Source organism: Mesocricetus auratus, unplaced genomic scaffold (assembly GCF_017639785.1).
Source record: "Mesocricetus auratus isolate SY011 unplaced genomic scaffold, BCM_Maur_2.0 Super-Scaffold_100021, whole genome shotgun sequence".
Lineage (NCBI taxonomy): Eukaryota > Metazoa > Chordata > Mammalia > Rodentia > Cricetidae > Mesocricetus > Mesocricetus auratus.
The window spans coordinates 15,014,899-15,026,556 of record NW_024429202.1 but is presented as its reverse complement, the minus strand read 5'-3'; the positions used below and the strand labels follow the sequence as shown (position 1 = coordinate 15,026,556).

General features: G+C 44.0%; 1 long non-coding RNA gene across 1 annotated transcript; it reads left to right on the top strand.

The window, feature by feature from the left end:
- The first annotated feature begins 432 nt into the window (after window positions 1-432).
- On the top strand, window positions 433-11,175 carry LOC121133324. Its single transcript, XR_005870157.1, has 3 exons — window positions 433-3,994; window positions 8,027-8,148; window positions 8,566-11,175. It is a non-coding gene; the product is annotated as an uncharacterized LOC121133324 (long non-coding RNA).
- Window positions 11,176-11,658: the final 483 nt, after the last annotated feature.

Genomic DNA, 11,658 nt, shown 5'->3' with positions numbered 1-11,658 from the left:
CTTAATTTTTTTGGTTGTTTTTTCTTGGTGCTCTTTAGATTCTTTGAGAGATTTGTTTAGTTCTTGAAATGTTCCCCCATTTCATGGATTTTATGTTTGTTTTTTCTTCTATTTCTTTAAGGGATTTCCTTGTTTCTTCTTTGAGGGTCTCCATCATCTTCATGAAATAATTTTTAAGGTCTGTCTCCTCTTCTTCGTCTGTGTAGTGCTTTTCGGGTCTTGCTGGTGTTGGATCCCTAGATTCTGGTGGGGTCATGTTGGTGTTTTTATTGCTCAGTGAGCTCTTATTCTGTCTTCTTCCCATCTCTTCTTCCAGTGGGTGCTGGTGGGGTCTTTCCGTCTCCACTGGTCTCCTTCCTTCCTGAAACTGAAGCTGGGGCTGCTGACACGGAGTTTGGGGCCTGGAAGGGCTGATGTCTTTCCTGAAGCTGTACTCGCTGGGGTTGGGGTCTTGGAAGGGCTGATGTCTTTCCTGTGTGGGCGGGTCTTCTGGATGCCTGGAGTGGCCCCCGGAAGATCAAGAGGATGGGTGTTGGACAGGTGGTCTCCGCCGGAGACCCAATCTCACCTGAAGCTGGACTCACTGGGGTTGGGGTCTTGGAAGGGCTGATCTCAGTCCTCCTTTTTATAACCCTCTAGTTCTAGCCTCTGACTGTCAAGATACAGTGGGTAGCTGTCTGTGTGGAAGGCATTCCACATCAACCATGCTTACCGTATTGATTCCAAGCCAGAGTCCAGTGTTCTAAGGGCAGCCTGTGCTTTCTTTCTCACTGCATGGAGATCCCTCCCATGGAAGTCCACAGGCTTTTGGTTACTCTGTATCCTCCCACTCATAGTTCCTCTGTTCCCTTGTCTGTATCTGAGGTCTGGAGCTGACATCTCTATTCTGTTCTAAACTGTATCCTCACAACGTGGCATACTTTTGCAGTGAGTGCAGTACTCTTCGTGGTGGCTAACATGTCGGAGTGCTCACTGGTTAAAGTTCACCCAGTCTGTGTTTCTCTCAGGCTGGTGCTGTTGCTTCCATCTCCATGGAGTAAGGCTTAGAGAGGTTCCAGGAAATCTAGTTAAAAGAGTGACAAGTGGCAGAGGCAGAATTTGAACCTAGCTTTCTTATCCCGATCTCTCAATCTCAGTAAACTTCCAACTTGGGCAGGCTGCAGCCCCGAGGCGGATCTATGGGACTGAAGAACTCAGGAGGCGTTGTCTTTTCTCTTCTCTACAGCAGCAGCCTCCCGCTCTCTCTCCCTCTACTCCCTTGCTCTTGTAAGGGCTGCCTACAGACACTGGCAGCATCATTTAAGATGGACAGATGGGCATTGTCTTTCCCGGGGTCACCTCAGATGCATGCAACCCCGCGTTCCGTATAAACCTTTCCATTTGCTCTTCATTGCTCCTCTACAGGCTTTCTTTGTGGCTGTTGACAGCAGCAGGGAAGACTGGGAATGGGAGGCTGCTGTTTAATGAGGTAGAGTTTCAGTTTGTAAGATAAGGTTCAAAAGAGACAGTTGGGCTGAACTGTACAGATAAAAATGATTAAGACAGGAAATTTCATGCTGTGTGTTTTTGTATTTTTAACTACAGATACAAAATTAAATTAAAATTAATTAAAGTCAATTTAAAACCTAAGCCACAGTCATTCAAGACTGTTCTCTGCATTTTTTTCTGTTTGCAAATGTGTGAGGTTATTGCAAACAATCACTTTTTCCAATGGGCATACCCATGTTGAAAAATTCAGTTTTAGGGTGAATCCTATAATCCTAATCCCTCTTTGGCATTATTACCTCAAAGTGCCTAGCAATAACATACATGTTAATAATGTGTTCTTCTGTGTTGAAATCCTTGTAGCAGCATATGTTTTGAAGTGGAAGTTATTGGGGCTCTGACATGACTATCCAAAGTATGGGGCTTTGGCATGTGCAGTGGTATGAAAGGTGGGAGATCAGGAGGGCGTAGCAGCGGGGGCTATAGCTCTTGCTTTGACCCTCTTCTGTTAGTCTGCTTTTACCTCTAAGCAGATTGTAGGAATCAGACTTTCTCTTTCTGTAGACCAGTCACGGAAACCAGAACCCCTTGCCTCTGAAATAAGATGGAAAAATCAGAACAGCCTATGATTCCATCTTCTCTCTAGAAGGCCTTTAGGTGTCCAGTACCTGTGGGAAGGGCCACAGTAGGAAGACACCATCAGAACAAAGGTGCCTATCTGAGTACCCATTCTTACCATCAGCTCACCTCCATTTTCCTGCGGTGAAGTTTCCCTACACACTAACTACTGTTTTCTACCAGACTTAGCACCATCAGTTACAGTTTCTCTGCATGTTTGAGTCCTCATTTCTGAAGGCCTTCATGCCATCCAACTATTAAATAAATATGATTCCTGTTCATCTGTCTTTTGTCACAGAATTGTCTACCTGACCTGGTACTAAGTGAGGAAAGCTGTTATCCTCCACTAAGTTCCAGAGGGGAACGGCATTGATTGGCTTGACTCTTCAACAGGCCTGCATACACACGTGCTTCATAGGCGCTGTGAAAAGACTCTCTCAATGCTTCAGAGGAAGGACGGATTCTTCTCTTGGCCCCGAACTGTCTTTCCTGTTGTCAACTGCTGTCATCTGGTGGCAAATTTGAGAAATAGCAGAAGCCACCAGTACAGACAGTAATTTGCTCCTGTTATGCCTCCAGCATATGATCACTAGGAGACTCTTGACGAAGCTGGAATTTATTAGTACATATCATCTTCTCTGTCTTCAGGTTATAATACTGATAGCTAGTATTTAGTGAACATGCACTGATGACCAGGGTCATTGTAAGTGCTTTGCATGGACCATCTTATTTAATATTTATGAGTTCTCTGCTGGCTAGTTTTATGTCAGCTTGACACAAGCGATAGTCATCTGAGAAGAGGGAACCTTAATTGAGAAAATGCTTCCACAAGATCAGACTGTAAGCAGACAAGCCTGAAGGGCATTTTCTTAATTAGTGATTGGTGGGGGGGAAGTAGCCTATTGTAGGTGGGGCTACCCCTGGGCTGGTGGTCCTGGGTTTTATGCTAAAGTAGACTGAGCAGGTGGTGGTGGTTTGAATGAGAATGGCCCTCACAGGGTAACCTACTTGAATGCTTGCTCAGCAGGAGCGGAACTGTTTGAAGGGATTAGAAGGATTAGGAGGTATGGCCTTGTCAGAGGAGGTGTGGCCTTGCCACAGGAAGTGTGTTATTGGGGGTGTGCTTTGAGGTTTCTAAAGACTGGGCCAGGCTTTTGATCTCTCTATCTACTGCCTGAGGATCAGGACACAAAGTCCTCAACTACTCCAACAATATGCCTGTCTGCATGTCACCATGCCCCCTGCTGGGATGATAGTGAACTAAGCCTCTGAAACTGTAAGTCAGCCCTGAGTTAAATGCTTTCTTTTTATAAAAATTTCCTGGGTCAAGGTGTCTTTTCACAGCAGAAGAACACTAAGACATAAACCCAGAGGAGCAAGCCAGTAACCAGCATCCTCCAAGGTCTCTATTCCTATGTGGAATTTTGAAAAAATTGTTCCTATGGTGTTCCTAAAACATGTATTTCAAATACACTGAAAGGAGGGTAGATATCTTTGACAATGAAAAGCCATTGCTTTTATATTTGGAATAAAGGTTTAAATTTAAAGTAATACTTCTTTTGTAAGACTTTTAAAACTTTTCTCTCTTCCATCTCTAATTTCTCTGTGGCTAGTCTAACAGAGACGACAAAGAAAGAAAATCCTACATAATTTATTTCAAAATTCACAGTCACACATTTTTCCTACCAAAAGTACATTGATAACTTTAGACATTGTTGTGCCCAAATTCTGAAACCCCAAAATCACCCAGGCTCAATTTGATGCAAAAGTAGCGTCTTTTATTGTAGTTGTTTAACAAGCTAACCCCATTAACTCGGACCCTTTATCCATTTATTGCAGTGGATGGATGTAGAAAGACCACCAAGAAACCACAAGGCTGGGAATATATCAGGTACCATAAGGGGAATATCTAGGGGGTATGCAACAGTCTCAGGATTGGTGTGCTTCCGGGTTTGGACGACCTGTCCTGTGTTGATTGGTCAACTGGTTGTTACGGCCTATAGGCCCTCCCAGGATGGTTGCTATGCTGTGCACAACACTGTTGTGTACTTGTACTTAAAGCCCACCCAGAGTCGGAAAGCACAGCCCTGCCAACTAACTTGTGATTGGTTCCTTGCCACAAAGGTATCTGACCTCCTAGAGAGTAGAACAGGAGGGGCAAGGTCAGGCAGGCACATGTTAGTCTGTCATGGCTGCTAAAGCAGGGGGCGCAGGGAGCTGGATCCTTTAAGACATATTTATACATCGTTTTTGTCATATTATCTCAATTATGCTGTTGTCTATTTATAGTACACAAAGTCTTTGGGAGTTTTAGTCATGGTGATAAGTTTATTTCAAACACTGAAAACTGTACCTATTTCTGTCACCTACTGTCTAGCAGATGTTCTATAACTTCTGAAAGAAGCCAATGAAGGGGCCATCCCCCGTGGTGAATGGATGAAAGGCCTGAGCTAATGGGGTTAGCTCGTTAAACAACTACAATAGAAGACTCTTTGCTTTTTCATGGAAATGGGTCTCTTGGTGATTTTGGGGTTCAGAACTTGGGCACAACACTATGTGTGCCTGAGGGAGGGGCATGCTATGTGTATTATGCTCTGGCTTTTGGTCCTACTGAATATTCACGTAAGTACAAAATTGTCTTTTCACTTACTGATTTCCCCATAAGTAGATACAGAAAATCAAATCATGACTGGTAAATTAAATGGCTTGGGAGTATTGTAGGCAGTTATTTAGGGAACCTGTGTTGTCCTAACATCTTCGTGTCAGATCTCCAAAGTTCAGCATCCTGATGGCCCATTCTACAAGCGATCTGTGCTTTCAATTGTTCAGCTTTGGTGACTGTTTCCACTTCATCCCATGACTGCTGGAGGCATGGTATACACACAGCTATCTCTTACTCCTGTTTGCACAAGTAGATACTGAGGGAGGTGAAAACCAAAGAAGGGTTGGGGCAGTCAGGTGTAGGTTTATTTATAGGAAGAGCCTATTTTTTAAAATTTAGTAGATAGTTAAAAATATATTCAGGACTTGGAGTGACCCAGCTGTCTTCCAGAGGACCTTGGTTAGATTCTCAGAACCTACCTGGTAGCTCTTAACTATCTGTAACCCCAGTCCCCAAGGACCTAACACTTTTTCCTGGCTTCTGAGGGTACCCAGTGCACACATGATGCACATACATACAGGTATGCATTTAAAATAAAAATCTTGAAAACAAATAGATTATGTTTCAGGTTCTTTAAAAACTGTGTGTGTGTGTGTGTGTGTGTGTGTGTGTGTATGTGTATGGGTGTGCACACACATGAGTGTACCCGTGGAGGCCAGAGGTTGACTTTGAGTGTCTTTCTTTATCATTATCTACCTTAATTTTTGAGATAGCATCTCTCACTGAACCTAGGGCCCATTATTTTTGCTAGACTGACAGTAAGTCCCAGGGATCTTCCAGTCTCCTCCTGCCCACACTTTCCATCTTCATCTGAGATTACAGAGTATGCTGCCAGGCTTTCATGTGGTATGCGGAGGGCCAAACCCACATCCTCATGTTTGCACATCAATTCATGTACCCGTTGAGCCATCTCCTCAGACCCAAGTGTCTTCATGAATCGCCCTTATTTTAGACCATAGGGTTGAACCTGTCATTCTCAGCATGTTAAACACAAGTTTCCTGATGCCTCTCTTTCTCAGCCCCTCTTCCTTTTCTGTTCCACTCCTGTATCCTTTTCTCATCTGCCATTGCATCCCGGGCATGAATTAGAATGAACCCACTGCATCTGGTTTTGCTTCTTGTAAAATGTATGTTGTTTTATGCACATCTATTTTTAAAAAATGTACTCAAATGATGCTGTGTTGTAGAACTCTATAATTTTATTTAATTCCCTCAGGCTGATACTACAAAGGAAACTAAGTTGCTGGGCACACACTGTGACCGTTATCTCTTATCCCATAATATTCAGGATATAATCATGTCCTCCTAGTGATGGATTTCAGATCAAAGTAGGCTCCAAGCCACACCACTATAAATAATCAATAAATAACTGTGTGCATACTCTTACAGGCCAGAGTGAGAATTGTAAGTTACCATGTGCATAAAAGTAGAAACCTTTACTAACAATCTAAGCAATAGTGGAGAGGCTACCTTAAATACCCTCTCCTAAAATGAAATTAACAACTACCTTATATGCTATCCTAGAGCATTCATCCAGTAGCTGATGGAAGCAGAAGCAGACACCCACAGCTAAACACTGAGCCGAACTCCTGGAATCTAGTTGCAGAGAGGGAGGAGTGATGAACAAAGGGGTCAAGACCAGGCCAGATAAACCTACAGAAACAGCTGGCCTGAACAAGGGGGAGCTCATGGACCCCAGACTGATAGCTAGGAAACCAGCATAGGATTGTTCCAGACCCCCTGAATGTGGATGTCAGTTTGGAGGTCTGGGCAATCTATGGGGCCTCTGGTAATGGCCCCATAGATTTATCCCTAGAACACGAATGGACTTTGGGAGCCCATTCCACATAGAGGGATACTCCCTCAGCCTGGACACAACGGGGGAGGGCCTAGGCCCTGCTCCAAATGATATGACAGACTTTGAAGATCCCCCATGGAAGGCCTCACCCTCCCTGGGGAGCAGAAAGGGGATGGGATAGGTGGTTGGTGGGGGGCAGAGGAGGAGAGGAGGGAGAGGGAACTGGGATTGACATGTCAAACAAGCTTGTTTGTAATTTAAATAAAAAGTCTTTAAATAAAAAAGAGAAGAATAATAACAAAAAGTCACCTCCCTTTTCCTTTCTCTCTATCTGGATATTCTTCCATACCCCGTCATGTCCCAGCATACCCCACTCTGTGCACAGGTGCACTGTGATAAACACAGTGCATTGATGAGAGACGGGGACTCAAGACGTCATTTGGAAAGTCTGGAAGTCAAAGGAATGTCTGTAATACAAGGAACTTTTACCCACCTAGCCCTTACCCTTTCTATGGACTTCACTTCTCTAATTGAGGAGAGGAGGGAAAACAGAGGACAGGCCATGGGAGGGGAGAGGAGGGAACACTTCTTCCTGCTGTAGAGTGTGGCTGCTTCGTTTGTGCACGTGCCTTCGTTTCTGCACAGAATTCCAGCTTGACTGAGTCAAAAGAACCATGGATCTCTCTGGCTAGCGTGTTTTATTGAGTGTCCTTGGTGTGGGAGCCCAGGAGAAGCCTGGCAACAGGTGGTGGTTTTTCTGAAGTGGTATTTCCTCATTCTCCAAGATGCTTCCAGTTGCTGTTCTGGAAGAAGAGATGGCAAGATTGGGGGTGGGGGGGGGGGTGAAAAGCGGCAGCCATGAGGGCTGGCACAGGTGCTGAGCAGCTGAGTCATGCAGGGTCAGGCAGTTACACGGACATGACTTTGAGCTGAGGCTGCTGGATAGAATTTCTCTGACTACCGGGATGGGGACCGGGGCAGAGTCTAAAAGAAGGAAATATGCACAATGCCTCAGATGACACATCTAGGGGCCATCCACACATGCCTGAGGCTCCTTCCTTCAGTAGCTTCTGGGGTTCTGAGTCACAGCACAAGATTTCATGTGTGCCGTTTGAAGGAATTTTTAAATTCACGTTTTTAATTTTAAAAAGTGTTTTACACACACACACACACACACACACACACACAGACACACAGACACATATAGCTCACATTGAGAATTTTCCCTCCTGGCTCCCTTTTTACAACCTAACACTACTCCTGTTAGTTCTCTTTGTAGATACAGTTTCATTTCATGTATACTTATGTGATTTTATGTATCTATACACAGTCCTGGAAGCACAAATGAGAGAACAAGAGAAAAACATTTAATATTTGTCTTTTTGAGGTTGGCTGACTTTGTTTGATATGATTATTTCCGGCTGTACCCATAGTCCTAAAAATAACATGACTTTCTTCTTTAGGGCTGGAAACATTTCCACTGTGTATACAAATGCACCACATTTCCCTGCCTCCCTGTTGTTGGATAGCTGGGTTGGCTCCATCACTCAGCAGTTGTGAATAGGGCTGTGATGAACACTGGAGAGTAAGTGTCTCTTTGATGTGATGACTTGGAGTCCTTTGGGTGAATACCTAGGAGTGTGCTAGCTGGGCTGTGTGATAGATACATTTTTTTTTGGAGACATCTCTATATTGATTTCCACACTGGCTAATTTAGTTAATATTCCCAACAGCAGCATAAAAAGGTCTATATCCCTGTCAGCATTTATTAGTATTTGTTTTCTTAATGATCACCATTCTGATAGAGGTCAGGTTTATGTTTTTTATTATGACTAAGGAGATTGGACATTTTGTCAGTGGTTATTGGCCACTTTATACTTCCTCTTTTTAAAAACTATTCATTTCACCGATCATTCATTTCTTGGGTTGTGTGTTCAGTTTTCGGTAGTCTAGCTACAGATTGAAGAGATGAAGCTGAATTCCCGTTTCTCACCTTATACAGAAACCAACTCCAAAGGCACAGAGACCGGAATTTAAGACTGGAAACTCTGAAACTGTTGGAGAGAGAAGACACCATATCATGGTACACGTCTGGGAAGGACTTTCTGGATAGGACTGTTGCTTGGGAAGTAAGGTCAACAACTGATCTTATGAAAGTTAACATTTGCTCTTCAGGAGCAAAGGACCCAATTGAATGAGTGACAGGACTGTGGAGAAGCTTTGCAAGCTCTACATTCGATGGATTAAGAGTCACTGTAACGAGACTACAGCTGTATTTCAATCAGAATGCAAGAGAGAGGTGTGGCTCAATTTCAAAAACCATTTCCAGTGATCTGCCCACATGACTTCCGCTGTGTTCTTTGGAGGTGAAGAGAGAAAGCTGGAGTTTTAGGACACAGGATTCGGAGGTGGTATTGTCAGTGTCTCGGGGTCTCTATTTGGTTTGTTTTCTCTGCTAAGAATGAAAAGGCAGGGCAGGTAGCAAGCAGAGAAATTGCAGACACAGCCGACAGAAGCAGACCGGCTTGGCAGCTGAAGAAAGGCTTTCGTCAGGGGAGACGAAGCACACACAGCAGACTAAGGAAGCCAGCCTTTCCTTGAGGGTGGAGTCTTTCTAAGTCTCTGAAGGGTCTTCCTCTCCTGATTTAGGGTTGGTCAGTTTGAAGACTGTCAGGGTGGCTGCTTGGCCCACAGCTGTTGTGTGACCGTGTCCTGATCTGGCCTTGGACTTGCTGAGCACAGCAGTCCATCAGCAGGCGGCCTACTGACAGAAAAAAAAAAGCCCACAAGACCTTCATTGTAATCTGCCAGGCTGTTGTTTCGGATCAGAAGATGAGAGAGAAGCTGGCCATCCTGGAAGTTTACTGAAGGACTCCCTAACAGGCCAAAGCATTGCTAATAGGGCACCAACAGGTTTCCCTTGCCCACTCTCCTCCCTCCCCCCTCTCTAAACTTTTAGATTGCATTCCTGAAACTAGCCACCAAGGTCTTATTCCCTTATTTGGCTGCTTATGCCTGGCTAAACCGCCAAGGTCCAGCAACCAAAAGTCATTATTTGGCTACAATGACTATCATGTCCAATCAGGACTTACCAACTCACCCTAGGACAAACTACTTCCCTTTTTCTCCTTAATAAAACAGCCCTGCAGAAACACCTGCAGCTCTCATTGCCTTATCCAGAGTCAGCCACCCCTCCCTTCTCCCCCACCCCCAAGGTAACAAACCTCCTTTGTGCTGAGAATTTGGTGTCTGGTATGTTCTGTGCTGACTCTGAGGCTGGTTCATTTACCATCTTCATTACCTAGCCATTGCTCCCCTCACTGTCTGTCTGCCTAGGGGGGAATGTGTCTAACTGCTAGTCCCTCAGTACTGTAAACATGATTAAGAAGCTCATGGTTTTGGAGGTCACAGGTCCTGGGTGGGGGTCAGGGTACCTAGTATTGCTGTTGTGTTGACTGGATCTCTTTGCAAACTTCTTGCTAAGTGTTTATGTTTGTACCCATAGGTCAATGCTGTTCTCAGCTGTGACCAGAGAAGGGTCTGTAGTGAGTGATTAGCAGTTAATGAAGTGACCCCCTAAGAAAACAAGTGTTCCTGGCATTTCAGTTGAAAGCTCTGATCATACAAAGGCCTCTTACTGGATATCTAAGAGGAGAGAGCTGCAGATTATTTTGGGGTGGATAAAATTCAGTTACTGTAAGTGTTTCTCAGAGGAAACTTTGGAGGAAATGGGTAACATTAGTGAGGAAGAGGAATGTTCTCAGAGGCAAGATTCTCTTGAGAGCATGTGTGGAGTCTCTTTCCTTAGAACAGGAGATGGTCCGGGTAGGGTCCATTCTGGATCTTGGATGGAATGGACTTTACAGTGGCCTCATCCATCTTCGTTCAGATTCTACCCTTACAGAGACACAGGAGAATTGCTCTGGGGGAAGTCAGTGCCAAATCTTAGCCCTGCCTGAGAGAGATCTCTAGCTTGAGGGAAGGTCGTGTGTAGGACACCTGCAGATCTGTCCGGTTGTCTCCAAACTGCATTTTCAGTGAGGACCTGTACTTGCCTTAAGTATTTTTTAATTGGTTTGGAATGTGGAGGGCGCTCAACAATGGAAATCATAAATGTTAAAAATTTAAACCTGTATTTGTGTAGCTTGAGAAAAATAAAATGCATCTACAAAAATCTCAAGTCCAGCATGGAGGCTCATTCCTCTAATCCAGTGCTTGGGAAGTGTAGGTAGGAGGATCAGGAATTTATTGTCAGTTACAGAAAGTTTAAGGCTAGACTGGGCTACCTGAGTCCATGCCTCAGAGAAACATAAAGAAAAAAGGAAGGGAAAATCTTAAAGCCAGGTGTGGGATTTATGCCTATAATCTTGGTGCTTCGAAGGGCTGAGGTAGAAACACAGAATTTAAGGCTGGCTTGGACTACATAGCACATCCTTTTCTCAAACAAACTCAAAACAGTATTACTTTAATTACAAGTAGTATAGGTAAATTGGGCAAAAGTGAGAAAACCCACAAAGCCTTCCCTCAAACATTCACTCTTTAGAAATATTTACTGTTCTTTGCCTTACAGAAGCTTCTCAGTTTCAGTAGGTCCCATTTATTAATTGTTGATCTCACTGTCTGTGCTACTGGTGTTATGTTCAGGAAGCTGTCTCCTGTACCAATTCGTTCAAGGGTACCACCCACTTTCTCTTCTATGAGGTTCAGTGTGGCTGGATTTATGTTGAGGTCTTTGATCCATTTGGACTTAAGTTTTGTGCATGGCGATAAACATGGATCGATCCGCATTCTTCTACATGCCAGTCTCCAATTATGCCAGCACCATTTGTTGAAGATGCTTTCTTTATTCCATTGTATATTTTTAGCTTCTTTGTCAAAGATCAGATGTTCGTACGTGTGTGGGTTAATACCCGGATTTTCAATTCGATTCCATTGGTCTACCTGTCTATTTTTGTGCCAATACAGCAAGACAAAAAGGCAGCCCACAGAATGGGAAAAAATATTCACTAATCCCACATCTGACAGAGGGTTGATCTCCAAAATTTACAAAGAACTCAAGAAGCAAGTCTCCAAAACAGCAAAGGACCCAATTAAA